Below are 25279 nucleotides of genomic sequence, written 5' to 3' on the forward strand. Positions count from 1 at the left end.
TAAGAGACAGATTTTAATCAAAACCCACCCAACCTAGCAACAATAAACTTAATTCAATGTTATATTTCACAGTATAGGACTTTACTGTAGAGCCAGGCTTTTGGACTTGAAGGCTAACTTTCTTTATTGGAGTTGCTTGAATTGAATACGATAAATTAAAATATTGTGAATAGTTTATGTGACGTAGAGTATATTAAGAATGAGTTGAACCCAGATATGATTTCGTTGAATGAAATATGGCATACACTTATATATAGAGGAATAGCAAAGAAAAGTTGTTATTATTGTTATTTATATTATTATGATGATGATGATGATTATAATATGTATATATAATCATCAATATTTTTTCTTCTCTTCTTCTTCTTCTTCTTCTTCTTCTTATTCTTCTTCTTCTTCTTCTTCTTTCTTCTTCTTCTTCTTCTGTAGCTCAATTGGTAGAGCATGGCGCTTGTAACCAGGGTAGTGGGTTGATCCCGGGACCACCCATACGTAAAATGTATGCACACATGACTGTAAGTCGCGGATAAAAGTGTTTTAAATGGCAATTCTTCTTCTTTTTTTTTCTTCTTCTTCTTTCTTCTTCTTCTATTATTATTATTATTATTATTATTATGTGATCTCCCAGTGTATTACCAGTACTGATGCTGTCAATTTCTGCTCAGCCGTGCTGTAGCTCTATTGTAAAAGATAGGAAAGAAGAGAAAATGTTTTGTGTTTGACCTTCTCTTACACAGTATTCCAGTTTTTAAAGGTTTTGGGAGCCCTAAGCAATTAGAGATAAAATGTTTTTGATAAATTAGAGTGTTTATTTGCAAAGCTCAAGGTGTTAAAATGCTTATTTCCTGAGGTGGGGATGAAGACTCACTTTAACAGTAACAGACTGGCAATGAATGAGGAAAGGAATTGAGCAAGACTAGATAGCGTCATTTTACACAATTACACTGCATACTTTTATTGGAGGATGATTTCAATTATTCTAGATTTTCTTGCTACATTTAGCAATTGACACAACCAACATCTACATTTTTAAATGTTAGATTGCTTTTTTATTATCCTCTCTCTCCCCTACATGATTGAAGACATGCAGTGTGAAACATCCTATATCTCACTTGGTTGGATAATTCTTCAAATAGTTCCTTCAGAGACATCAGAGAGACAGCACTTATCAGTGTAGATTTAATTATTTTAGAGGATATTACGAAAATGTTTATGTTACTCTTATTCCTACACTCAGGCGAAAGTGGTATGGAAATGAGAGATAGATAGCGTGAGAGAGAGAGAGAGAGAGAGAGAGAGAGAGAGAGAGAGAGAGAGAGAGAGAGAGAGAGAGAGAGAGAGAGAGAGAGAGAGAGAGAGAGAGAGAGAGAGAGAGAGAGAGAGAGAGAGAGAGAGAGAGAGAGAGAGAGAGAGAAAGAGAAAGAGAAAGAGAAAGAGAAAGAGAAAGAGAGAGAGAGGAAACGAAAGAAGGGATTTTTTGCATAGCATATAACCAGGGATTATTTGACTCAGGTTGTGAACTGTACATGTACCTATGGGGACAGCCGAAGATCCCTTGCTAAGGTTCTAGATAGCAACTTTGAAGAGTGTTGTAACGCTGCTGTGGTGTTTAATAGGCAACGGATGAAGACATTTTGAATTATGACAGTACAACACCACCTAGATGAGCACTTTAATGACGGCAAAGCAAAAGCTGGGAATAACCTGGAAATAGGAGATAATTGATTATTCTTGATATTCTGAAACATTATGGCACTTAAATACCGGGAGATGAAAACAGGTACTTCAGCTGGTGTCGGAAATTACTTTGGTAGATCATGGATTTTGAGATCGCGGCTTGGTTAAAGATGTGATTGTTGATGAGCATGGTATTCCATGTCAGGGGATTATAGCTTATGTGTTTTTATGTGTTCTTATAACACATATCGACTACAGGACATGAATGGTACTTGATTAAAATGAAGTAATAGTGTATAGAGTAGTGATGATGTTATGATTAAAGTAAAGTAATGTTTAAGTATTAGTTAACAGACATATAAAAGAAAGTTAATAGCTTGACACTAATTACAGCCTGATCCCTGCTGAGTCATTTTTAATTTCATGAGCTTGAATCCGATTTAGCACTTTTGATGCATGCTGAAAAATATGATCGCAGGCTTTTTAAGTATTGTTCAAAGAAGCTATTTGTTGAGAAGGAGGGAGAAAATTTATATTAGGTCCAAGATTTTTAGGGGGGTTAATATTCAAAGCAATTTTTGAGAGGTTATTGATGAAGAACTTAATGATGAAGAACATAATGAAAATATGATTTAAGATAAAGTTAAGGATGTGGATTGATGTTGGTTGTTAAAGGATTGGTTGCTAACGGTTACATTGCTAATTAAGAACACTTCTCTGTGCACGCTAAAAAATCTCCTAACTGCTATGTTGTGACTTCAGGTGACAGAGGATATATGGATTTGGTTATTGATGAAATACTGCAGGCATTTTAGATATGCCTACTGTTTTTAGTTTATTCTTTTAACTTCTTATCATGGAAAAATATTGTACTGAACATAACATTTACCAGTTAGCTCCCTTGGAAATACAAAGCAACAACATTAACCCAGTAAGGAACAAACCATATTTTTCTGAAGTAAATACAATGCTATTTATGCAATAAATCAACATGAATCAACTGTTTGTTTATAGCTTTCAGTTTTCCTTTTAAATGTTATCTCTGCTAGTTGTTCTTCTTTATATGTATTCAATGAGTAAAATGTGATCATGAACTGGGCACATACAGTACAAGTGGTGTATAATCTGAAAGAAAGGTCTTAAAAGCTTTTAATATAGCCCCCTCAAATAAACCTTTGAATGCATTGTAAGATAATAATCCTCGTCTCTACAGTTAAAGAAAATAGTACACAATTCTTTTGCCTCATCCTGCTCTGAAATATCAGGGCCATTTTGTTTATATCTTCAGAAAGGATATGATATTGTATTTCTTCAGGCTCTTCCCAGTAAGGATAGGAACGGCTAGGAGGTCATGGCTTTATTCTGTCTGGAGCATTAGCCAGTACATTCTGCTGGGGCTGGCTATTATGGATAGACACACCACTAAGACTGAGAAAAGAGAAGGAGGAGGTACAACAAGCAATGTGAGGTGCTCACTGACCCAGGTGGCCACCCACACTGTGTGTGTGTGTGCGTGTGTGGGTACCCGCCAGACACCTCCTGGAGAGGAGGGCGGATCACTTTCGCCCCATCCAGCTGGAAGCTCACACAGGCCACCACACGGCCCAGAGGAATTGGGGAAGGGGACAAACGTTTTAAGGTGGGGAATAACAGAGGAACGTTTATTGGTAAACTAACCTGTGCAACCAACCTATGAATATGTTCACACAGCAGGATAAGATATAAGTAGTACATTTAAGAGTATTTATGACAAAGATAAAATAAAATGAAACTTTAAGTACCAATCCACTACAGTCTTTGCCACAGTGATTTCCTCAGATTAAGAAATTAATGAAGCAAAGAGTTTTGGGTAGGGTTATTCAGATTTTTTGGTAGAATTCTCCTCCCCAGATGAAAGAGTTATTAAAGTGTAATGTGTTACAACAACTGAGGGAAGATAGAGAGGGAGGAGAGAGAGAGAGATAGAGAGGACGAGGGGAGAGAGTGTGGGGGCAGGAGAGAGCGAAGGAGAGAGATGAGAGAGAGAGAAAAAAGAGGGAGAGAAGGCAACCACCAAACGAGTGAGTTTTGATGTAGAGACTTGTATTTTCTCTAATTAAAGACTGAATCCAAATGAATGTGCATAGATACATACAGTACATTGTCACCAGATTGCTTTTCCTCTCTGATAGATACTAATTTGGCTATGAACGATGTAAATCTGCTCTTTAAAACAATGCATATTTCTAAAATTTATATCCTTTATGAGGGGTAAATAGGTATAGAGTGATTCTTGGTAGTCTTAAACAAATCTACTTTGAAACAAAAAGTTTAATCACACACATGGTATGGGATTTAAAAAAAAGAAGACACTTGTACCATGTAAGATATAGAGTTGAATTGTATTCATTTTGAATTTGTATCCCAACATACACTTTATATACATCACAGAAGACTGAAATATAACAAAACCTTTGACATAGAAACACCAGATTTTAGGAAAAAAAAAGAGATTGTTTATTAATTATGAAATTATGAAAATATTAAAAAATACTACACATGAGGCCACTAGAGGGCGATTTGGTCATTTGACTGCAGGAAAGGCCTATGCTACTCAAACAGATTTGATCAGTTGATCTAGCTAAGTGTAGTATATTTATTTAAAATTGCTATTTGTTTATTTCGTGAACAAGGGCTTTGAGATTTGTGTAAAGAAAAAGCCTATAAAAGTTTAAAAATTATTATTATTACTCAACATAATAAATGTTCTTATTCACAGACAGCGAGTTGGTCATAGCAACAAGTGAAGATCAGTGCATATACAAGGCAAAGGTGTAAAAGCGACAGTTTGTAATCACATCAAAACAGTGAAAGGTTGAATGGAGGAGAGAATGAGGATGTTCCAAGAAAATGATCAATGAGTCACCATGACAACATCTAACTAACAGCAAGAGAAGACAGGGTGTTTTTTCTGGCAAATTACGGTTGATTATTGAAGGGCTATTATTATTTTTTAAACATGTGTAAGGGGAAACCAAGGAAAACAACAAAATAAACAAATAACCAACATGCAATTACTGTATGACAGGCTTTTTTTTATCACCAATTAGAGCACTGTGGCACATTGATTTTCAGGAGAACGTTTTGGAAGCCTCCTCTTCACTTATTTAACACAGGTGGTTGCTCAAATGGCACAGTCTCCTAGTGCACTACTTCTAAGGGTAATAGGGCTCTGGTTAAAAGTAATGCATTTTGTAGGGAGTAGGGTGCATTTGGGATGCAGAGCAGTAGAAGTGGCTGTTGGATTGAGTACTGTAAGAGCTTGCCTTGTAGACAAAAAAGGATTATCACTTCTTGACATGGTTATGTATTTGCTTAGTATCGATTCCCTGTGGAAGTGTCTCTGCCCTCGATCCGAGGCACCTACTTCTGCTGACTAAACATCGGTGGAGAGGAGTGTGGATTAGAACCCTATGTGCTGCCAGGCAAGCCAATAAACAACACTGCAACAACAATGACACGGGCACTCTTCGATTAGTGCCACTTTGGGGTCCTTTGATGATTATCCTCAACGATTCCCATTTTAGATAAACAGTATTTCTTTATCTTTTCAGCCAATTAGTTATACAGGGGTGTTTGATGGTTTTTTATTGGTTACACTATTTGGGGTAAATATGCCAGGTGGGTGTGGAGAACCACTCAGAAGGTGCTATAATGGTGCTATAACACATTATTTGACAGCATGTTGCTTGGGGCTACGATCTACAGTACATGGGCCAATGCCTGGTTGAGGAAAAGCAGATGTATTTCTGTGTTAAGGGTTTGGATGGATGGACAGTCATAGCTAACTGGCAGTACACCATTGTCAAACAGCATTTATGTACGTAAAAGTATAATTTGTTGCAGACAATACTGTGTGTTTATAGTCTTGTCTGTATAGAAAAGATAGTGATGTGTGATTATGCTTCCGAAAACATCGTCATCCTGACTCAAACAAAAGATGTTTAACAAAATTAAAGAAGGAGATTGGGAGTCTTCTCTTGAGAGGAGGAAAACAGAGCTCCTCCGACGCTTTATGTGGCTAAAATTAAGCATCTCACTCTGCTGACTGGATGGCAAACCTGTTCGCTTGGAAGGGTGACAGAGACACTGAACTCCCCCATGCTGTGGGATTGAAGATAATGAGGCTGAGTGGGTAGATGAGAAATAAACATTAACAAATGTAAATTAAGTTAGCATTTTGCAATGCTGAGTGTGGACATGTTTATTTCTGGATTAAATGGTTTAATAAAACTAAGAGACTCCTACGTACAAGACTGGGAGAGTGTGACGGTTCACTATGTAGTTATGGATATGTAGGATCCGATATAAATGGAAAGAGAGCATTGTAACAGAGCTGGGACTTCTACTTATGATGCCCTTTAATTTGTTTTTTAACACTCAATGGGTGTATAACATATATGGAATTGAAATTATTGTACCACTATAAATATTGCAGATTGGGAAAGTGGACTGTTTTGGGCTTGTATATTGTAGCATGGCTAACAGAGAGGTCAGGGTAGTTTTAGATGTGCACGGTTAGAGGTAGGGTAGTTAGTGAGACGGTTAACAGAGAGGTTAGGGTAGTTTTAACTGTAGCATGGCTAACAGAGTGGCCAGGATAGTTTTAACTGGAGCATGGCTAACAGAGTGGACAGGATAGTTTTAATTAGCACGCTAACAGAGAGGTCAGGGTAGTTTAAGTAGATGGTAACAGAGTGGCAGGATAGTTTTAACTGTAGCACGCTAAAGAGGGTAGGGTAGTTTTAGCTGTAGCACGCTAACAGGTAGGGTAGTTTTAGTGTAGCACAGCTAACCAGTGGGAGTGGAGGGTATACGCAGGTATATGCCGCATACCCACTTTTTGTGTGGGCATTGCGATAATCACCTCTTAATCTCCCCGATGCGTGTAAAAGTAGTGTAGTGGAGGTGTATGATATCAATTAATAAGGTTGATGGAGCAGATAAAGTTTTTAGCAAAATGTTATAAACTATTATTTCTTCACATTTTAAGCGCAGGATGTGACATGGCAGTAGGCTAGAGAATGTTCAAAATGCAATTAGCGGGAAAACACTTCTAAAAATGGAACACACAATAGGTTTATGGACAGAGATAGAAATATGATAGAAATTTAGAAAGAGGGGAGATCTAAAGATGCAACAACTATCATGAGTTGCTAATATGACTAGGATAATGCCTTTGGCTGCTAGACAACGAAATAAAGTTGATTTGAAAACCCGCTTCTAAAGGATACTTTGAAGCAAGGTAAGACATGGCAGAATGATATCATGATTATTTGCATCCATCAGTGTCCATTTGTTTTGCAAACTCCATTTTTTATGTAGCTACAGAAACACCACTAACCAAACAACTGTACTAACAAACCAGAGTAAATCTGGGCAGTTGAATTAAAGGTAAAACCCCCCAAAAAACCTGGATTTTTCAGAGACCCCAAAAGTGGTCCCTGATGTGGTTTAAGCATTGGTTTGTACTTAAAACATCCAATGTTGTTGTTTTCTATTAAAGAGTGTGACTTTGAGAGCGAACCCCCCCCAATATTTTTTAATAATAATTGAAACTTGTGGATTTCTGACTCAGTTGACAGCATTTATCTTTTTTTCGATAGTAGGCCTTTATTAACCTACTTGCAAAGTACAGCTTGGGTTGGCCTGACTGTGAAAGACAAAATGAGATTGATAATTCCTAAGGTCATTCAGAGTGTCTGTGCTGTTTGTCAGTAGAATGTTTACACAGGGCACCTTTCTCACCGTTTGGATAATTTTTTTCCAAATTAGAGTTTACCCACTTCTCCAGTAGAGTAGTTTTAGCTGTAGCATGGCCACAGAGAGCTCAGGGTGTCTGTCAGATGGCTGTTTCATGTGGTAGTATTCCTGGAGAGGGAGAGAGACCTCCCTGTGATGCTGCGACGATGGAAAAAAGGAAAATAAGTAAGTAATTGAGAGCTATTGGTTGATTTGAATTCTTAAGTGGGAAACGCGACTCATTTTTTCAACAAAATAAGCAATTCGGAAATAAGTGACATGGCGTGAACGTGAGGCCCAATGGATTGATACAGCTTTGGAGGACAGATGGGTGGGTTGAGGTGATGGGGTGGTTGTGGTGTGTGTGTGCGTGGAGGAAGAGGGTACTTGATGAACAAGGGGATTAATATGACAGATCCGCACTGAGCAGGATGTTTCCCCAGTGGGTGTGTGTGTATTTGTGTGTGTGTGTGGAGGAGGCTCAAAGTAAAGGAAAGAATAGACATTGTGTGTGTGCATGAAATGGTGAAGCTGAAGGGAGGAGTGACCGGGACAGCTGTGTGTGTGTGTGTTTGTGTGCGCATTTGTGCAGTGTGGGTGTGTGACATCTGGGACGTGTGGCAGAGCGTGTGTGCTTGAGTGTTCTGTATCCCTCCTCCTCCATCACTGTCACACAGCTGTCCCCTACCTGGACGACCTGTCATTCCACAGAGTCTGTATCCTTCCCCCCTTCTCTTCCCCCTCCCCCCCCCTCTCCCCTTCTCCACCCCTCTCCGCCCCCTCCCCGCCGCCCCTCTTGTACTACTTTCATGCTTTACTATGTACTCCTACCAACACACACCAGAGGCTTGATACCTTTGACACCTCTGTCATACTACAGTACTGGTTTGTCATAAGCACATGCCATCTGTAGCTACAGCCTCAGATAACATGTACTGAACATGTGGAGAAGTGGTCAGTCACAGAGTGTGTTCATGGAGCGAAGGGTTGATGACTTGTTTTATCATGTCAAATGACAAGCACAATAAACAAACTAAACAGATGCAACTGGAGATTTATTTTGTAAACGCTTTAATTTTTTGCATATATTATCATAATATCTAATCATCATGTATACTGGATAAAAAATTGACACTTAGTATTAAGATCTGTTTGGGAATTTTTTTACTGAGGGATTAATAACAGCTAGATAGGGATATCATTTTATTAGACTTTAGGTCCATTACCCATGCAAAACTCATAGCACAGATTTGCATGATACGTCCAAATATCATAATCATCCTGTGTTGGAAGGTCAAAAGGTATTCTGTCTATATGACTAACGAGCTAGCATCATACCCCGATGTTATGGAAAAGAGTGGGTGGGGTGGAAGGAGACCGTCTCTCTCTTAGTGGTGGTTTGGATGCATGGAGGTTTGTCAGAGATATCGCGCATTCATGTCGGGGTCCCTGAATATCATCAGTACGGGAGTGGTGACTGGATGATTCAGAATGTTGTACATGGAGTGTTGAGACTGATGATTCCACAAGCCTGAAGATAGGATGTGGGAGTAGAGGAACACTGCAGCTGAGGGGAAGGTGGTATAGATGCATGCAGGCACAGAATGACAAGAAAATAGGAATGGATTGATCAGCAGTGGGATATCAATAATATGATTTTTAGAGTGGGCAACACTTGAGAAGCTGATATGCCTTGGAAACAGACAGAGGTATCAAATGTCAGGGGTGGGCATTTTCAGTATACTGTTATTTTTTAAAATATTGATTTGGTTTGGGTTATTATTTTATAAATTTCCCAGTAGGATAAGAAATTAGGTTACATACTTAAGCTGTGGAACACACTATACTTGTATGTACCATACTGCAGCATTTCCGTAAAACAGTTGCTACTGTAATGCAGTTCAGAGCTGTGGGGCCTAGGGAATGTTTGTGCAGTTCTGAACTCTGCAAGCAGTGAAAATGTTCTGGTTGTGTCGATAGATTCTAATTACTCTGAAATTTAATGAAATATGGGTGGATCACGGGTGTAATAATCATGGATGTAACCAATTGCACTCACGTTGGGAGAAATGTATTCCCTTCTCTTCTCTCTCCCTCCCTCTCTCTCTTTCTCTCTTCGCTTCTCTCTTTTTCTCTCTCCTTTCTTCTCCCCCCCTCTCTCCCCCTCTCTCAATGTATTACGGAACTTAATTGATTGTTAGAGGGAGGAAAGGTGCTCAAATCTCATGGACATTCGGAGTATTTGAAATGAGGTTTAATGGTACAGATGTAGGATTTCATTTGAGAGTGCTACAGCAGGAATATAATCCCGCAGCAACAGGAAATGTGAAAGGGATTATGATTAAGGAAATTTTTTGTAGGGGTTTGATACGTTTTCATTAGGGCAAATCAAGGTCTGACATTTTAAAGGGAAATTACAGACTTTAGAAGCCTTTTTAAACCTTGAATACACTACAATTCGCATGTGTAGGAAAATTGTAAGAAACAAAAAGAGTGATAAATTAAGATCCTACATCTGTAACTTTTAATAAGGCAGAAAGAGAAAGAGAGAGAGAGAGAGAGAGAGAGAGAGAGAGAGAGAGAGAGAGAGAGAGAGAGAGAGAGAGAGAGAGAGAGAGAGAGAGAGAGAGAGAGAGAGAGAGATATTGTAGCTGCAAGAGTTATTGTCACATTATTTGAATGAATGTTATTATTAAAAAGCACAAATGAATGAATATATTCATATCAAAAAAAGAAATAAAATGTAATTCCTCTGAACCCAAGCAGTACATTCTTTGATGTTGCAAAATATTTTCATGAAGGTAACAGAAATGCTGCTGTTTTGAACAGTGAGACATTTGGATTATACTGAGAGAGAAGTCAGCTTTCATCAAAATATGTCTTTAAAAAACCCATATCAGGTCTGCATGTTCATCAACATCAAATTGCTTCCAGGAAATAAACACACTCTACATCTAAGAGTTTTCAGGTTAATGAATCAATCATCAATCCCAACTTTCCATCAAAGCAGAACACGATGACAGGATGGTTTTTTATTTATTGTTATAATATGAATTGTTTACTTAGCTCCTGATTTGCCAACCCCCAGAGTGACCTGTAATCTTTCCCCTTATCACAAACCTCGAATATGGCGGGCTTTAATCAAATTATTCTGTATAGCCCCCTGGCCTGCCTGCGCAAACAGAACACACACACGCACTCAGCAACCACATTAAGGCACAGCCTGCTGAATGTGTAAACGATGACGGCCGGGGAGGAGAAGAGAAAAAAGAACTGGGAGGAAAATGTACATTTGTTTTTTTCACTCATAATTATAATGCCATTGAGTGTGAATAATCGCTCTCTGTCATTTTAAATCCGCCACATAATATGGCAATACCAGCGCCAGTGAATGCACTTTGACAGTGTATGTTTGCCCGGGTGCTGTCTGTCAATCACAGGGGATTATGGGTAAATACGACTCAGCCCACCTGCCTCTGATGTACTCTAACTCTGTACATGATTATAGACTCAACTGAGTGGCGCAGTGGTTTAAGGCAGTGCTAGCTGTGCCACTAGAGAGCTTGGTTGAATCCAGGTTGTTGTAGGGCGGCAGCGACCGGGAGACCCAGTGGGGAGCGCACAATTGGGCAGGGTAGGGGAGGGAATGGCCGGCAGGGATGTAGTCAGTTGGTAGAGCATGGTGTTTGCAACGCCAGGGTTGGGGTTCGATTCCCACGGGGGCCAGATGAAAAAAATAAAAATAAATATGTGGATAAGAGGTAAAATGAGAAAAAAAAACTAATGAGATAGATAGCAGGAAATCCTTTTTGCATGTTTTAGTCCCCATTTTGCACATTTTCACATTTTCACACACATTATTCTGTTGCTATATCAAACAAATAGATACAGGTCTATTTCTACATACCCACTTGACAAGATAGACTACATTTGTGTATGCTGGATGTAATTCTTTCATTGTGATGGGGTTATTTGGTGGCATGCAGACATACATCTATAAAGGATTTAAACCACAAAACAGACATTTGCATAGTGAGTGTTGATATGAAGACTGGCAGTGATGACAATGTTGTGAGAGTTCCCAGCTCCGGGACCGCCAGAGAGATTAATTTTTTGACAGATACAGACAGAGGTTGGTTTGGAGATATTACTGATTGCGTCCTTTAAGGACCCATTCCCTATATAGTGCACTACTTTTCACCAGAGTCCTATGGGATAAAGGAATAGGGTGCCATTTGGGATGCTAGCCAATATTGGATTCGAGTAGTGAGGGGATGACCTGAGCAGCTAATTAAACATTCCCCCTCACATCCTCCTTGATAATTAATTTCATCTGGGAGCATGGGGTGGATTATTGAAGAGAGCACAATTAGAACTAGTACAATGAAAGCTGGATGGATAGAGCCGGTAAGAGCTCTCCAGTTTGTTGATACAAAAAAGAGTTGTAATTCAATACCAACATGGTTTGTTGGTTTGGTGAAAGACAAGGTTGAAAAATGAAAAGAGTGTCTCTTATTAAGAGAGGGATAATAGGAAAGGCGTGCAATTAATTGGTAGATCAAGATGTAGATACGGTATGAGGCGAGTACCAGCTGGTGGCAAGAAGCTTGAAAAATATGTAATGTTTGGTGTAAATAAAAGATATCTGCAGAAATATAGCAGCTATATTTCTGATTGACTTCATTTGTTTACGACACGTATACAGCAGGATTATACACTGAGTGTAAAAACATTAAGAACACCTTCCTAATATTGAGTTGCACCCCCTTTTGGCCTCAGAACAGCCTCAAGTCTGGGCATGGACTCCACAAGGTGTGAAAAGCACTCTCCACATGGATGCTGGCCATATTGTCTCGAACGCTTCCCACAGCTGTGTCAAGTTGGTTGAGATGTCTTTGGGTAGTGGACCATTCTTGATACACAGCTTGAAGAGCTTGAAAAACCCACACTTAGCAGTTAAATTTTTGTCTTGCCCATTCACCTCTGGAATGGCAGACATACACAATCCATGTCTCAATTGTCTCAAGGCTTAAAATCGTTTTTAACTGTCTCCTCCCTTTATCTACACTGATTGAAAGGGATTTAACAAGTGACATAATAAGGGATCATAGCTTTAACTGATTCACCTGGTCAGTCTAAGCCATGGAAAGAGTAGGGGTCCTTAATGTTTTGTAGCACTCAGTGTATGTGTGTCACGCCGGACTCAGGATATATTTGAGTAGGGTGTGTATATTTTTGTTGTGTATGTTATGTGAATAGTATTGGGGATTATGTTGGGTGTGGTTCCCAATCAGAGGCAGCTGTGCGTTGTTCTGATTGGGTACATATAGGATCTATTGGCACTGTCGTTGTGGGATTGTTCTGGTTAATTTGTTGTATCTGCCTTTAGGGACTTGTTGATAATTAAAAAAGAAATAGCTATTGGTGACCTTCAACGAACGTGACAGAAGATCCACCAAACAAGGACCAAGCAGCGACGAGGAGGAGCAGAGAGGATGGACTTAGGAGATAAGAGAGGTTGGAAGGAGATGGAGGCCCTGAAAGGGATAGACGAGAGGCAACCCCAAGAACACTTTTTGGGGGCACACGGTGTGGGACGACGAGGCAGCAGGAGGCGTGAAGGGGGATTGCAGGTTAGGGGAGAGGAGGCCACCATGTTACGGTTGGTTCAGAGGGAGCAGGAGTTATTAGTCAGAGGGAGGCGCTACAGGAGGCTAAAAAGGGAGAAGGAAAAAGTAGAGGCACGGCGAGAGGAGCTGGTTAGGCAGCAGAAGGAGCTGGGTTTAATAAAGTGAACCCAGTCCTCGCACCAAGAAAGTGGTGCGTGTGCCAGTCCGGTCGGCCGCTGCTCCCCGCACGTGCCAGGGATGCGTGTCGCCAGTCCGGCCCGGCCTGGTCCTGCCCCTCGCACCCAAGCCAGTGGTGGGCGTCGGGCCGGCCTGGCTGCTCCTCGCACGCAGTGGTGCGCGGGAGACAGTGCCCGGGCCTGTTCCTGCCGACCAAGCCAGTGGTGCGCGCCGCCAGCCGGAAGCGCTTGCCCTCGCACCCAAGCCAGTGGTGGACGCCGCCAGCCCGGCCCGGCCGTCTGCTCCCGCACTGCGCCAGTGGTGCGGCCGCCAGTCCGGCCCGGCCTGTTCCTGCGCCCGCACAAGCCAGTGGTGGGCCGCCAGGGCCCGGCCGTTCTGCTCCTCACCAAAGGGGCAGCCCGCGGCCCTCGCACCCAAGCCAGTGGTGCGTGTTCTAGTCAGGTCGGCCCGGCCGCCGGCTCCTCGCACTGCGAGACCAGTGGTGCGCTTTGCAGTCCGGCATCGGCCTTCCACCGGTGCCTGGTCCGCACCAGTAGCTGCTCCACTCGACCAGAGCAGTCGCTCCACAGGATCAGCTCCGGGATGCGCACCGAAGAAGTCACCGGGGAGCCAGCGGCAGGGCTCCACTCCGGAGCCAGAGCAGTCCGGTCCACCAGTGCCTGATCCAGCTCCGGTCAGCGGCTCACCCGAGCCAGAGTAGTCGCTCCAAGGTGCCTAGTCCAGCTCCGGCAGGCGGCTCCAGATACGACGCCAGCCCCTCTCCAGGTTTGGGGTCTCCCACAAGGGAGACAGGGGGGAGGGAGGAAGGAGAGGGGGAAGAGGCGCCGAGGTCAGACCAGACCAGGGGGGCAACAGAGGGGAGAGTGAGAGGTGCACGGCCCGAGCCGGATGCTGAGGCGGAATACCACCCGGCCCCACCCGTTATGTTGGTGCGGTGGGAGTCCGCGACCCTTTGGTCTGTACGCCCTGACTAGGGGACTCCTATATGCTGAGTCAGGGTGTGTATATTTTTGTTGTGTATGTTTATGTTGCATATTCTAGTAGGTGTGGGATCTATGTTGGTCGGTATGGTTCCCAATCAGAGGCAGCGTTGCTCGTTGTCTCTGATTGGGGACCATACTTAGGCAGCTTATTGGCACCGTCGTTGTGGGATTTGTTCCGGTTAAGGGTTTGTTGTATTACCTTAGGACTTCAGCTCCTGGTTGGTGTTGTTTTGTATGTGTTGATAAGTAATAAACATGACGCATATCACGCGCGCTTGGTCTGACCCCCAACGAACGGAAAGGTGGTTGTGTTAGCTACCTGGCATCTGGCCAATAGGCTAGACAGTATGTGGAAAATCTTTGAGACCCATGGGGTGTAATCGGTGAAGTCGTCCTGTAATGCACAGGATAGTTCACAGGATAATGCCATTTAGGTAAAGTGTCGAAGACAGGAGGTTGGTGGCACCTTAATTGGGGAGGAGGGTGATGGGGAGAATAAGTGAAATGGTATAAATACATCAAGTGATTACAGTATTTGGACATTTCAATGAGAATACATGCATTTGGATAATACTGTATCATAGGCACACAGTATCAAAGAAAAACAACTGCATGAAGATTGTAGCTTAGTACTTCCTTTTAATGCTTACTCACCCTTCATACTCACAGGATTTCTATGTATGACACAAAACACAGGTAATGCATTCTGGAATAAATACCCCACCAAAAAATTCTTAGGCAATGCATGACTCTGCTATACCCAGCATCATGCAGGGGAGAATGAATGAATACTTTATATCATAGAGAAATTTGTTGGTAGCATCAAATTTTAGGACACCTATCCAGAGCAACTAGGGTTAAGGGCCTTGCTAAGAGCACGCCGACAGATTTTTTTCAACTAGTTGGCCGGGAATTCGAAACGATTTTCGGTTTCTTGCCCAACAACGCTACTACTGCACATGCTGGTAAAGGATGGAGCCCAGCTCAAAGTGGATTAAATGACAGTGTGGTAAGCAGACCTTCAAACCCCAGATCTGTCCAGTATGTTGTGAGGTGAATGATGGGTCGACTTACATTGAGCCTGTGGCAGCATTAGCATTAGTACAAGGTGGCTGAGAGAGAGAGAGAGAGAGAGTGTTGAGAGAGAGAGAGAGAGAGAGAGAGAGAGAGAGAGAGAGAGAGAGAGAGAGAGAGAGAGAGAGAGAGAGAGACAGAGAGAGAGAGAGAGAGAGAGAGAGAGAGAGATTAGTTGATGGTGAATGGGACTGATCTGGGTCTTGCGAAGGTCTAAACGCCAGTGGCAGGGAACCGAACGAGAGAGTCGCATACCCTTAAAAGACCTTCGCTTGAAAAACAAGCCATTTTGAGGACCATAATAGTAGAATTAATTGAAGAAATGAAGAAATTGTATTAATTTTTACGTTTTTGTCGAGGAGATCTTAATCGCCCAATCTAACTAATATGTTTGGTGAGATTAAAAAAAATGTGCATGAAAATGAGTGCCTCGAATGACAACATAGACTTTATTGAAGAATCCCTACACTTGACCAATACGGACAAAGGGGAGATTCGGCTCCCGAACTTCGCAGGCCAAAGTCCAAAAGGGAAAGAAAATGTATAATGTGCATAATATATGCATAAACTGCTCCGAATGCGGACGCTATAAGCAGAGAATAAAATAATCAGAAGGACATGTAATTTTGAACGTGATATTGTTGTAATAATATTAACATTCTATATTGAGGGACCTGCAATATTTTGTTGTGATATTAACATTTTATGCATTCCGAGTAAGATCAATATAAAATACTTTGGAAATATATTGCTGAAGGAATATTTTATTTTGAAGAATATGTTTGATTGGCTAAATATTTATGAAGTTTAAGGTTTGTTGTGACAGTGAATTTAATCAGGATGTGTGACCTTGATACAGATGAAGATAGGTTTTATATGAATAGGTCATGCAAAGCATTGATATTGATATTAAAGATATAGAATAGGTGTTTTAGAAGCTTGTAAATCAGTTATAACAATAAATCAGTTAAAATAGTAGAAAGAGTTTAAAAGCTATGTTATAATAATTTAATGCAATGCTCGTACTATCCAATCAACTTCTTTGAAATGGAAGCTTTACGTAATCTTTTCACACACCCTGAGGAGTTACTGGTGGGCTATCCTCTCTGCACCGCTCCCGCAGCTCCTCTCCCCCAGACAGACATGGTGAGTGGAGACTGAGGAGAGAGAGTTAGAGAGAGAGGGAGGTGGAGAGAGAGGGGAGAGAGGAGAGAGAGAGAGGGGGAGCAAGCTGAGGCCTGGAGGTCATTCACCCAGGAGTGTGAGTTCTGCCAGGGGCCTTGTAATCCAACAATCCCCTCTGCTGCTATCCCCTCCACCACCCATCTATCCTCTCCCTCCATCCCCCCCATCCCCTCCACCCCCCTCCATCCCCCCCATCCCCTCCAACCCCCTCCATCCCTCTATCCCCCCCTCTATCCCTCCATCCCTCTATCCCTTCCACCCTCCTCATCCTCCACCTCTCCTCCATCCCCTCCACCCCTCCTCCATCCCTCCATCCCTCTATCCCCTCCACCCCCTCCACCTCTCCTCCATCCCTCCATCCCTAAACCATCCCCGCCCTATCCCTCACCCCCATCCCTCCACGGCCCCCTCCACTCCCTCCACTCCCCCTCCATCCCCCCACACCCTCCATCCCTCCACACCTCATCATTCACCTCACAGCCAGACCATGGCTAACTGGGATCTGCTCCCTATCACAGGGCCAGAGGACACCTTTCTTCTTCTCCCCCCCCCCATTTCCTCCTCTCTATATTTTTATGGATTTGTCATGTAGCTGTAGACTGCTTCTGTCTGGGTCTCTCCCTGGGATGGAGGTGAGAGTGAGTTGTATCAAATGGCACCCTATTCCCTACCTAGTGCACTACTTTTTGACCAGAGCCCTGGCTGGCCTGGGGGCTGCCAGTGCCAGGGACCGCCTAGAGATCCAAGGCCTGGCGCTTGGGGACCAGACACCCCGGTGGCCGGCGCTCGCAGACCCTAAAGGCCCACCACCTAATGGGTTTAGACAAATCTGCTAATTTGTAACAAGTTTCTGATTTCGACAGCATATCAACAAGCTTGTCTGTCTGGCCTGACACTGGCGTATAGAGTCGAATCCAAGTCAAAGCCATGTGGTTGAATTCAGACTATGAAAAAGGAACTTGGCTCTCTCTCTGTCGTCTCTCTATCTGCACATTCGACTGTATAGTCGAAGAAACCAAGTGAATGTGACATGAAAAGGAGTTTGTTCTGTCGTTTCTCTTCACTACTCTCAATAATGGTGGTGCTAGAAGCACTCCAGTAGCTCAGGTGAATGACTGAGGGAGTACAATCCTACATTATCAACATTATCCTCTTGGTTAAACACAAGGGATGATTCAGGTCATAGGAACCACTGTGACTTATGAAGAGTGTTGCTATTTGACTGGATAAGAAGACTAGAAGCATGCAGGTGTCGCTGACTTGCTGAGTGCTTAAATTTATGAATTGAACAGTAACAATTGTATAATGAGCGGGTGCGAGAATGCTAGTAACCCCCCCGTCCCTGTTGTGTTGTGCGGCAGGCATTTATACTGGGTGGGGTATCATTATTTCACTGATCGTTGGAACTTACGCCAATGTGTTAATAATTTACCCATCATGTGTGATAAATATAGTGTAAGATGGGCCATTACTATATGTTTTGAGAGCACACCCCTAGGGATGTAAGTAAGTATTTGTGTGTGTGTGACTGTAACTGTACTGTGTTTCCTGTACAGGTCCCAAAGACAACAAATCAATAATGAAAAGTAGAGGTGAAAATGATTAATTAAATTCAATTTCCTTGTATTTACACTTCATCCTTTATTTATGATTCATTTGCTTTATGATGCATTTCTAAATCACCACAGGGCACACCTCTGTTCAATGACAATGTTTTTAGAGGGAAATCAAGAAGCAGGTGAATGAGTTTGTTCTGTCTTTGTTGTTCACACAGGCTTCCTAAGCACAGGGGAAGGCAGCAAGGGGAAATGGACTGCTGGACCAGATCCAAGCCCTGAGGTGGATCAAAGAGAACATTCAGGCCTAAAGAGATCAAAGAGAGGAAACCCTGGTGCAGGGGATGTGTGTAGCTGCTACTTTCTCTCACTACTCAGAAGGTATGTATCGGGTATTTTTAGCCCCCCAAAATATTCCCTTACCTCCTGGAAATCATTGAGATTATATTATATTGTTTGAATCTTAAAGTTAGTGAGTACAAGTCCTTAAAAAATTTTATGAATCATAAAATGAATCATTTAGGTTAGTGAGATTACACTGCAGATTAAAGATTATTAATTAAATTATAGGGTGTGAGTGAACTTCAGCTATCATTTTAGAATGTAGGAATTAAATAAAGACCTGTGGGGAAATGTTTTATTATATTTATTGCTTTATCGATAGATATAATTTTTTTAAATAGGAATATCTCTACTGAGAGGGGGTGGTAGTGCATTCCCTTAGATAGTGCACTACTTTTGACAGAGTCTATGGTGCCTGATCAAAAGTAGTGATTAAATAGGAATAGAGTTAATTTGAGTATGAATGATTTAAAAGTCAGGATAAACTATGATTTAGAGAACATGGGGATCACATTTATGCAATGACAGAGATAATAACAGAGTGTGTCTAAGGTTCACCCAAGTGTAAAATATTGCCATCAGTCACTAGAGATTTGTGTGACCAGCCAGAGAAAAGTGGTAGGTGGATATAAGAATATTAGAATGGTTAACCGCGTCACATTATAGTAATTAATCTCTCGTTATTATATTAGAAAAATAATCCTAGAAATGTGAGTGTAGTTAACTGTCATAGTCGCGCTTCCCAGCCCAGTGACAGCACAGTGTAGAGAGGCAGACAAAGTCTATCCCAAATGGAATATAATAGTGAATTTTGGAAAAGTAGAAATAAGGAATAAGATTATTTGGGGACGCAAACAGAGATAGACAAATGAATAGCTAGCTGTGCGTTTCTCTCTCGCTCTCACCTCTGGTTTCTGCAGCTGAATCTCATCAGGAGCTATTTGAGTAAATGACTGTGAAAACAGCATTAAATATCCATAGGGCAAAACCCCAGATAGATTTAAGACACTCGCAACCTCAGACTTATTTCCATCAATATAAATCAATATCAGTTACGGCAGGAAATGGACATGTCTTGCACTCGCCAATGGACTTTAATTTCCTCCATGTCGCTGCTGGTATGGAGTGACAATAGTGAGAGTAACCTCAGGGGAAAACATTAGTTTGAATTATGTAATAAAAAACTGAAAGCAAGACTGAAAGCAGAGAATTCTTCTTATTCGTCAGAAGTCAAAAACATTTGATTAGGTACTTCCTGTAAATGTGTGCTACTGTAGGTATGTGAGATGATTAGAGGACTGTGTCTGCATGATGCCTCATTTACTAGGTTTTAGACTGGGGCGAACTTTTTTGAACTCAGCTTTCACTGGAATAATCAATAATAGTTTTTATTTTATTTATATAATTCATTCAAAAGTTTGGGGTCACTTAGAAATGTTTGTTTTAAAAGAAAAGCTTTTTGTTGTAAAATAGCAACAAATTGATCAAAATAAGGTAGAATGTTAATGTTGTAAATGGTATTGTAGCTGGAAATGGCTGATTTTTAATGGAATATCTACATAGAGACAGAGGCCCATTATCAGCAAATCAGTTTGTGTTCGAATGGCACGTTGTGTTTGCTAATCCAAGTTTATCATTTTAAAAGGCTAATTGATATTAGAAAACCCTTTTACAATATGTTAGCACAGCTGAAAACTTTGTGGACTAAAGAAGCAACAAAACTGGCCCTTGAGACTAGTTGAGTATTGGAGCATCAGCACAAACCAGATGGGATGGCATATCGCTGCAGAATGCCGTGGTAGCCAGTGCTTGTTAAGTGTGCTGAATTCTAAATAATTCACTGTCAGTGTCACCAGCAAAGCAACCCCCACACCACCACACCTCCCCTCATGCTTCGATGATGGGAACCACACACGGGAGATATCCGCTCACCTACTCCGCACAAACAGGAACCAAAAATTCAAATTTGGACTATCAGACCAAAGGAAAATTTCCACCGTCCAATGTCATTGCTTGTGCTTTTTGGCCAAAGCAAGTCTCTTCTTCTATTGGTGTTTTGTGTGGACGCAGAGGAAGGAAAAGCAGCGGTGAGAGAATGCCAGGAGTGTGCAAAGCTGTCATCAAGGCAAAGGGTGGCTATTTGAAGAATATAAAATATATTTTGATTTCTACACGTAACATGATTCCAAATTTTAAGTTTTGATGTTACTATTATTTTACAATGTAGAAAATAGTACAAATAAATAAAAACCCTTGAATGAGTAGGTGTGACCAAACTTTTGAGTTATGATAGACAGGAGGGAAAAAAGTATGATCCCCCTGCTGATTTTGTACGCTTGCCCACTGACAAAAAACATGATCAGTCTATAATTTTAATGGTAGGTTTATTTGAACAGTGAGAGACAGAATAACAAAAAAGAAATCAGAAAAAATGAAAAATGATAAATTGATTTTGGATTTTAATGAGGGAAATAAGTATTTGACCCTCTGCAAAACATGACTTAGTACTTGGTGGCAAAACCCTTGTTGGAATACAGAGGTCAGACGTTTTGTAGTTGGCCACCAGGTTTGACAATCGGAGGATTTTGTACCTGCAGATCTCCAAGATTAAGGTTTGAGGCTGACGCTTGGCAACCGAACCTCAGCTCCCTCCACAGATTTTCGATGGGATTAAAGGTTGGAGACTGGCTAGGCCACTCCAGGACCTTTAATGTACTTCTTCTTGAGCCACTCCTTTGCTGGCTTGGCCATGTGTTCTGGGTCATTGTCATTGCTGGAATACCCATCCACGACTCCATTTTCAATGCCCTGGCTGAGGGAAGGAGGTTTACCCAAGATTTGATGGTACATGGACCGGCTCCATCGTCCCCTGATGCGGTGAAGTTGTCCTGTCCCTTTAGCAGAAAAACACCCCCAAAGATAATGTTTCCACCTCCATGTTTGACGGGGGGGATGGTGTTTTAGGGTATAGGCAGCATTCCTCCCCCTCCAAACACGGGAGTTGAGTTGATGACAAAGAACTCGATTTTGGTCTCATCTGACCACAACACTTTCACCCAGTTCTCCCTGAATCATTCAGATGTTCATTGGCAAACCTCAGACGGCCCTGTATATGTGCTTTCTTGAGCAGGGGGGACTTGCGGGCGCTGCAGGATTTCAGTCCTTCACGGCATAGTGTGTAAATGTTTTCTTGGTGACTATGGTCAGCTGCCTTGAGATCATTGACAAGTCCCGGACCTGGGCTGATTCAACGCTCATGATATTGCAACCCACGAGGTGAGATTTGTAGTGGAGCCCCAGGCCGAGGGAGATTGAGATTTATTTTGTGTTTCTTCCATTTTGCGAATAATAATTGTTGTCACCTTTTCACCAAGCTGTTGGTGATGGTTTGTAGCCCATTCAGCTTGTGTAGGTCTACAATCTTGTCCCTTATATCTTGGAGAGCTTTTTTGGTCTTGGCCATGGTAGAGAGTTTGGAATCTGATTGATTGATTGCTCGTGGATAGGTGATATAGGTAAAAGCTGAGATTAGGAGCACGCCAAAGTGTGAATCTCAACGTTACCGTATAAAAGACACCTGGGAGCCGAGAAATCTTTCTGATTGAGAGGGGGTCAAATATTTATTTAAAAATGCAAATAATTTAAAAATTACATGGTTTTGGATTTTGTGTTGTTATTTGTCTCTCACTGTTCAAATAAACCTAAAAAATTATAGACTGATTTGGTTCTGGGTTACAAGGTTGGCCCAGTAGCCTATCACCTGAATTGGTGTTGTGAATCGGATTTGTTGTTAGCCAGGCAGTATGTTCCTATCACCCCGTAGCCATACCCAGGTGCAGGGAAGCATAGCCCCTCATCGCTGCTCCCTATGTAGGACATGATTGTCTCTGTTCATGGCTCCACAGGCACGCCTCAGTAAGCAGACTGAGGTAAACACAGGAAGCATATGCAACATATTTAAATTCACTTTGGTGATAGGTTTAACTGATTTCTTCATCAAATAGCAGAGGAAATGGGGGAAATAAAGCTAAATAAACCTCTGTTGTAATAGGCCTTGCGGGAGATGTCGGCTTCTTGGGCTTGGAAACATACACAATGATATAAATAGAACTTAGAAAATATGGGAAAAAAATGTAACATACAAGAAGTGTTTAGAGCGCTGTGGCCTATTTGAGAGTGGAGTGGCAGGCAGATCGTGAAGTGCATGGAGCCAACATAATTCAGGATGAAAATGGCCCGAGGCCTCATTGCAGAATAAACAAATGTGTTTTATTTTCAGTTTGATTAATTTATTATGACCAGCGTTGACAGGATGTGGTGTCCCTGTCCGAGTCCTTAATATTTTTTATTTGTAGTATAGGATAATATGAAGATGGATGTGTTGATTTGTATGGATCTGTGTGGATGTTAGGAGTAATGGATGTATTGGGCTCCGAGTGGGAGGATTGCACTGCATTAGTGCTTGAGGCGTCACTACAGACCCCCGGTTCGACCCCCCAGGCTGTATCACAACCGGCCGGATTGGGAGTCCATAGGGCGCGCACAATTGGCCCAGCGTCGCTTGGGTTGGCGGGGAAGGCAGTCATTGAAATAAGAATTTGTTTAACTGATTTGAGTAAATAAAATAAGCAAGAAGATGTTAATCAGAATTATTTAAAGTAATACAGAAAATACCAATTATTTTATACTGAGAAATACCAAGTGTGGCTGTTCCGGGGTATGTATTATTTAGCACTTTATTGGTAAAAGATTTTTAATTTGTGAAAAACAAAACACAGTCTGAGATTTGTCGGTAAATCAGTTTTTCCCCTGGGATCTCTTCCAGAAAGCCATCATCCAGGAGTGGTACAGCGCCTCCAGCTGGGAGGTCAACTACCAGCCTGCCAAGTACACACGGATGCTGGCTGAGAAGGTGGGCTGCAACATGCTGGACACCATCGACCTGGTGGAGTGCGCCAGAGTAAGAACTACAAGGAGCTGATCGAACAGAACATCTTTACTCCGCAAAGTACCACATCGCCTTCCGCCCCGCCATCGACGGCGAGTCATCCCGGATGACCCTCAGATCCTCATGGAGCAGGGCGAAGTTCCTCAACTAGAATCATGCTGGGGGGTAAAAGGGAAGGGTTAAGTTTGTGGAGGGCAGCGTGGACAGAGGATGGATTCGGCCAACGAGTTTGACTTTGACCGGGTCGGACTTTTGTGGATCACCTTTACGGCTACCCGGAGGGAAGGACACGCTAAGGGAGACCATTAAGTTCATGGTACACTGACTGGGAAGCCGACAAGGAGAACCCCGAGACACGGAGGAAGACGTAGTGGACCCTTACCGACCACCAGTGGGTGGCTCCGGCCGGAGCCACAGCGGACCTCCATGCCCAGTATGGTTACCAACATATTTTTTAGCCCTACATCACTGCCAGAGGACATGAAGCCTAGCTGGGTGACCTCGGCACATGGGGACGAGGTGCCCTATGTGTTCGGGATATGATCGGACCCACGGACCTGTTCAACTGCAACTTCTCCAAGAACGACGGCCATGCTCAGCGGCAGTGAGTTATGACCTACTGGACTAACTTAAGAAATGTAATCATTTTTTAGTATGTAGATGTTATTTGAAGTGGATAAAATAAGGATCGAGAAGAAGAATATGGAATAGTTAAACACACTGAACAAATATGGTATAAGATTGTAAATGCTTTGGTTTTATTAAGGCTTTGTAGTTTGAAATATACTTGATATTTGGAACTGCTGAACCCTGGGATTAACAGGTAGCAGGATGTTTGGAAGTAAGAAAATTATTTGAAGGTGAATAAATACATTATTGAACAGCTTCATAGGCTGTAGCATTCCCTCCCCCAGCTCTCCGGCCTTGGCTAGGCCCACCTGATGCCAGTTCAGCAGGGGATAGATTGGCAAGTGTTGGATGGGGAGGCTTTAGTCTGAGTGGTTTTTGTTTTCCGTAGTGCTGCTCAAACAAAGCAGGAACCCAAAGAAATTCATCGCAGAGTGTCGTTTTTCACAAGAGTCTCTCAAGAGGAAAAACAGATAATTCCTTGCTAGATTGAGGGTTATCCAGAAAAAAAGCTCCAACAACAGACAGATGAGGGATGAGAGGATATATAAATATCTCAGTGTTTAATGTGTGGTAATATAAAAATAGAAAAGTACAATGCACAGGGAAGTTATTGTAGTGGATACAGGACTGAACAATGAGTGAGGGTGAGTGAATGTGTGGTGCATGCCTGGGTGTGTGCTGATTATGCGTGTGTGCTGAATGCGGTGTGTGTTGTCTAGTATACACTGCACATGCAGGTAAGACTCGAAACTAAAAATGAAGAAAGATGGGAACAATGGCAGACTGGAAAAGCAGATTTTTCAACAGTATCTGCAAAGAGAGGTTTGTGTAAACAGAGGGAGATAGGATTGAATACATTTGTGAGCATCTGAGTAGATACATGCAAGTATAATGCGCAAGCCCCCCCCTAAGAGCAGAAGGGGTTTATTTAAATCTGTGACTTTGCTATTTCTATAAACCGAGAAAGCTCTTAGGAGGTGTAGACTAGCCCTCCATCTGAATGTACTTCTGTTATCACACAAAACAGATTGACAGCATGGTGGAAGCATATGTTTTATGGACCAACGCTTTCTACCTCTGTGTTATCTTCCTTTATGAGATACAGGAAGAGTTGATAGGTATTTATAGTCGAAAGCACGGAGCCTGGGAGTGTTGTCTTTATTGCAAGTTTTGTGGTGAAAAATTGTATATTGTTAAGCAGGGTTCCATATGCTTCTATCAGGGCTACAGTCCTTAAGTGATATTGTATGGGTTCACATGTTTGAAGGAACATATGCACATAACTAGTGTATGGAA

General features: G+C 42.0%; 1 pseudogene; it reads left to right on the forward strand.

Annotated features, from left to right (window-relative positions):
- The window catches only part of LOC123482563, a 50526-nt pseudogene that overhangs the window by 22805 nt on the left and 2442 nt on the right, over positions 1-25279 (forward strand).

This window comes from Coregonus clupeaformis, chromosome 35, assembly GCF_020615455.1.
Source record: "Coregonus clupeaformis isolate EN_2021a chromosome 35, ASM2061545v1, whole genome shotgun sequence".
Taxonomy (NCBI): domain Eukaryota; kingdom Metazoa; phylum Chordata; class Actinopteri; order Salmoniformes; family Salmonidae; genus Coregonus; species Coregonus clupeaformis.